The 5,230-nt window shown below is 32.5% G+C and overlaps 1 long non-coding RNA gene across 1 annotated transcript; it reads left to right on the top strand.

Annotated features, from left to right (window-relative positions):
- The first annotated feature begins 2,644 nt into the window (after positions 1 to 2,644).
- LOC104104812 (uncharacterized) lies at positions 2,645 to 4,887 on the top strand. Its single transcript, XR_688198.4, has 2 exons — positions 2,645 to 3,091; positions 4,429 to 4,887. It is a non-coding gene; the product is annotated as an uncharacterized lncRNA (long non-coding RNA).
- The last annotated feature ends 343 nt before the right edge of the window (positions 4,888 to 5,230 follow it).

Here is a 5,230-nt window from a genome sequence, read left to right as displayed (position 1 = left end):
ATCTTCTATCACGTTTCGATTGGGATTGAACCTTCGCTCCACGTCGACCATTTTATCCGCAATTCTGGCTGCTTAAGCTGCTAACCATGTTTCTTGTTGCTGAGCCGCCTCTCTCGCAGCTAGGTCCACTACCTCTTCATTGTTTACCATTTTATTTTGAGTTGAATGTTGACCCAACAACAATCCACTCGATCCTTTCTCTCTTCTCAACTGCCTCAGGTGCTTATCTAACTCTGGGTCGTATGGTACCAAGTCCTTTGAAGAAGATCGAGTCATACACCGTTGAACTTAACATGTTACCTGCAGACACATGAGAAGAGCATAAAAAGAAAAATAAAATAAAGTTGTTCCTGAATTAGCACTGAAAATTAATTTAAACACTATTAATCACCAATCCCCGGCAACGACGCCAAAATTTGACGAGAGCAAAACCGGTGTAAAAAATTTAGGATCGCTAGTCAAATATAGTATAGTACTAAATCGTCTCCACATGGATTAGTTTAAATAATGTTCTAATAAATCTTCAGCTCACCACTATCCAGGATAATGAACCTTTGATTGATGTTATTATCGACTACAAATAAAAATAAGATTATCTATTGTAAGAAACTAATGACACTTTAATGATTAAGGAGCAGCGATTTAATATCAGGGTGAGAAGTAAGGGGTGTGACAAGATATGTAATCAACTATTGTTCCGGGTAACTCTGGGTTAAGTTTATTCTTAACTTCTATTGACTCCTTCGATTTTAACAGATGATTAGGCTACCTTAGGGATTCAACTTCTTCCGAATGGATGAGAGTTCCCTTTATCCAGCTAATATCAGGTCCTATGAACATATGCACAAACACAGTTAATGAATGATCCTTCGAAGAACACCTCTCGATTATTTTTCTAAACTAGGTTAATTGATAACTCTCTAAGCTCTTTAGATTACCTAGAAAAGGCGTAAAATCAACCTAAATGATATGGCACAATGCAAATTGTGGCAACACTTCTCTTTCGATAAAAGTAAAACTACAATAAGCCTTGCAATTCAATTAATAACTCATTCAATGAATCCGGGCAATTAACAGAGAGTAAAACCCAAAACAATAGTCTATTCACAACATCCGTCAATAACCCTAAGCAAGATTAGTCCATAATGGAAAAAGTATTCATCACAAGAGTATTAGAAGAACAAGAGGACATTACAATTCCCAATCCAAAATGACCGATCGGGTTGTTACATATTTCAAAATAATTGGAAATTATTTAACCACACATGCAGGATTTCAGCTCATTCTTTTTCACATTTGATATTTTGTACAAAATAAAAAATAGACCGGTATACAAAATATCTCGTATTTATAGAAAGTCCGGAAAAAGAGTCGCACCCCAGAGCGTCAGGCAGCCGGATATCCTGTACATTTTAGGTAAAGAGTAAGACCATGCACATGCAATGGAGGCCAAAGGGTGTCTCTTTCTTAAGTTTTTTGCAGAATAACCCAATTGCCTAAACAAACAGAAATCTACGTTTTTGACAGTATTTACATCAAGGGTAATATATATTAGTAAGTATATGATGCAGCAAAAAATAAACTTTAATTTGGGGGACCATAAACTCCCCATACCTTTTGTTCCCAACAAAAATTAAAGAAATGCATCATAGCCACATGGTCACATGTGATGGGGATGGGATGCCCTTATCATTTCCCTTCTCATTGTTCTTTTTCTTCTTTTATTTCTCCCTTTTATGTTAAAACTGCTAAACTTTTAAATAGAGTTTAAATTATATGTACTAATGGTATAAAAAATTTCATTCTCACTATAGTATAATCGATTATAACAGATTATTGTTTTTCATTTTCTACGTTATATGTCATATTTTGTTATAGCTAGTCACCTACTATTAAAAGTCAATTTAACCTAAATTTGTAAAAATATTTTAAACTACCCGCACCTGAGTTATACTCTTTTTAAAGAGAAATTAAATTATGTACACTAATAGAGTTAACAACTTTTACACAATCATTATAGTTTTATCTATTGTACTTGTAACAGGTCATTTACCATGTTTTGGAGGTTATTCCCACCTTTGTTATGAAAATTACTCTATATTGACTCTTAAATGATATGAACTATAAAATTTGTTTATTCTGTTAGCAAAATTTAATCGATTGTGGCAAGTAATTATTTATTTAAAGGGTCATATTGGAGCAACGGTAAAGTCGTCCATGTGTGACTTATATGTCACGGGATTGAGTCGTAGAAATAGTCATTAATGATTGCATTAAAGTACGCTATATATCTACATCACATCTCTTGGCTCTTTCTCGAACGAATGCGAGATGCCTTATCCATCGGCCGCTTTTTTTTAACAAGTTATTTACTTTATTTCTAGATTGTATATTTTTATTTGGCACGAATAGTTACCTATTGTTGTAACTTATCAGCTTAGAAAAAATATACACGGTTGGAATAGATGGTTTTTGTTTGTTTTCAAGATTTATGAGCCATCTAACATAGGGGTATGCTACCCCACTGCGCACTCACAAAATAAAGAAAGAAAGCAGACATTATATTAATTTATGTGGGCAAAATGAACCCTACTTTCTTCCCCCATCTATAAAGCTGGTTTCACAAATTATATATGTTACTGTGGTCATTCTACACATTTGTTTCATTACCTCAATTCTCTCTTCTCACTTCACCATTCTCTCCATTTCCCTCTCTCTTTATCTACTGTTTTTTCTTCTAAAATTCCTTCTTCCTCTTCCTCTTTCTCAACAGCAACAATATACCGAGCGTAGTCTTATAAATAGGGTTTCAGGATGGTAGTGTGTACGCAGACCTTATAGCTACCTTGTGAAAGTAGAAAGTTTATTTCCGACGCTCGGCTCAATTCCGACGAAGTCCTAGTCATGCTTTTCCACAGCTTTCTTGAACTTCTTCTAGCTGAATTTTGATCTCTCTTTAGGCAATTGTGGGTAGTTTTAATTTGAGAGATGAGATTTAAAGCTCTGTAAGTCCAAGAAAGCTGTGGGAAAAGATGACAAGCTTAGGACTTTTGTTTCCATATATGGAGTTGAAGAGATCTGCATTTTCATGGTAAATTCTTTAAAATTGCCTTATAGTTTCCTCTCTCTTTTTTCCTCTTTAAATTGTTCATGAGTTAAACGACTCCATAATTTGGCATACTTTATGTGAATTCTCTGAGTACCTATAACACTTATATATAGCAAATTCAAATTTAGAGAAGAATTATGGGTTTTAATTGAATTTTTATGATTAGTTATGAAAAACTAGATCCACATTTTTCTTTAACTTTTGTATATTTAAGCTATGGAAGCCTGTCATAATTTTTTTCTTCTATTACTTCTTGAAAAATGTAAAAGGAGAAAATTTTGGATTTTCTCAATTTCTACATTCATATATATATTTAGTGAATTTAATGGGAAGCTATGTTTATTTGATATATTTTATTTTAATTTTTTTTATTTGCTTGACTTTTATGGCTGATCAATTTGTGGATAGTTCAATCAAGTGGTGAAAACTAAGAGAAAATGGCAGAGAAGATTCCCTGGTTTTCATCAATTATTGATACATAGTTCATTTTGTTTGCCTCTTTGTTTTTGCTCTCTCTCTCTCTCTCTCTCTCTCTCTCTCTCTCTCTCTCTCTCTCTCTCTCTCTCTCTCTCTCTCTGATCTCATACATTTCCGTGAAAAAAGTTAATTTTTTTTTTGTTACTATGTGAGGAAAAAAATCATTTTCCTTTAACCCGCAACACCTCTTTTCTCTCTCACCATTTGGAGTAAAAACACCTAAAAAGACAAAAATGTTAATTCCCACCTTATAAATAAAATTACCCATAATCATGGATTTTTTGGCTGAATGCATTTTTAAGTTATATACCCGACAATGCAAATGAACTGTTAATATATATGCATGAAAATGGCTGTGTCTAACATGTGTTTATGTAAAATCCTTTATCATTCATCCCAAATTAATTAAAGTCTATGTGGAGAGTAAACTAAATTTCAGGGGTTAAATTACTGTATAGTCATGTACCATTAATGATAAATTGAAGTATTAAGATTAGTAAATTGTGATAAGCCCATTGCTTAAAGGCATAGGTAATCTCAAAAAATTATCAAAGTATTGCTTCTTCTTTTCTGTGATTTCATCCATTCATGTTTAACTATATATGAGCCTAATATACTTTATAAAATTATAGAATTTGCATTAGTATTTCATCACTGCGTTAAATTTTTAAGCGTTATGTTTATAAACTTTGGTTACCATTTGATGTTTCTACTTAAACTTGATTAGAATTCCACAATGCTAAATGCTAATTTGGATTCCAATATCTGCTAATTAATCATCTTAATTAAAGTATTATTTTAATCTTATAGTAAGAAGAATCTTTTTGTAATTTTTTTTGTAGGGCAAGAAGTAGGGAGGGGTAAAAGGGGTTGCTTTCAACATACCACTGATAGTTAAGCAATTCATAACAATTTTGAGGAGAAGTAGTTTAACTTAATTACTATACCTGTTAACATGCATTTCCCATGGGAATGAATAATAAGTATTTGAATTGATATGTAAATAGTAGTAGGGTAGTCTATGTTTTGGTTTAAATAGGCCAGACAATAAGGGATGGCTGCTCTCTGTGAACTTTAAAAAGTATATATAGTACTACTTTTATTGTATTATTATTTACACATAATCTTACTTTTTTTGTTTAACCTTTCATACTTACATAAATATCCAGAGCAAAAGTTAGATTTATTATGAGACAACTCACATGTTGTTCATATCGATCTATTATGCGTCTCTATGTCCAGTATTATGTAAACGATCTTGAGTCATAATAATGTTCCTATGTAAGGCATTTTTTCCTCAATTGTTTCGAATCAGAAAATTTTCAACCCTTTTTGCTCATGCTAGTGCTCCCAGAAATTATTGGGTTTCTATTAAGCCTGCAGAAGCATGCTAACAAAGCAACAGTTTTTTCTTAATTGTTGTACTTAGTAGATTTCTGAACTGATTGTTTGTTGTTCAAGAATTCTTGTTTAGGGAGTTCATACCTTTCATACATAGTGTTTCGATATAAAATTTTAATTCTAGAAATAAGCGTTTTCACGACTCCACCACCGAGTCATTTTCTAATTATAATGTTCTATAGAAAGGACATATAGTACACACATCAATTAGCTTCTCTTCGGACCATAGTATCTGTTTCTCTC

The sequence above is a fragment of the Nicotiana tomentosiformis genome, chromosome 11 (assembly GCF_000390325.3).
Source record: "Nicotiana tomentosiformis chromosome 11, ASM39032v3, whole genome shotgun sequence".
Classification (NCBI taxonomy): domain Eukaryota; kingdom Viridiplantae; phylum Streptophyta; class Magnoliopsida; order Solanales; family Solanaceae; genus Nicotiana; species Nicotiana tomentosiformis.
Note: the sequence above shows the minus strand (reverse complement) of the source record. Positions and strands in the feature narration are given on the sequence as shown.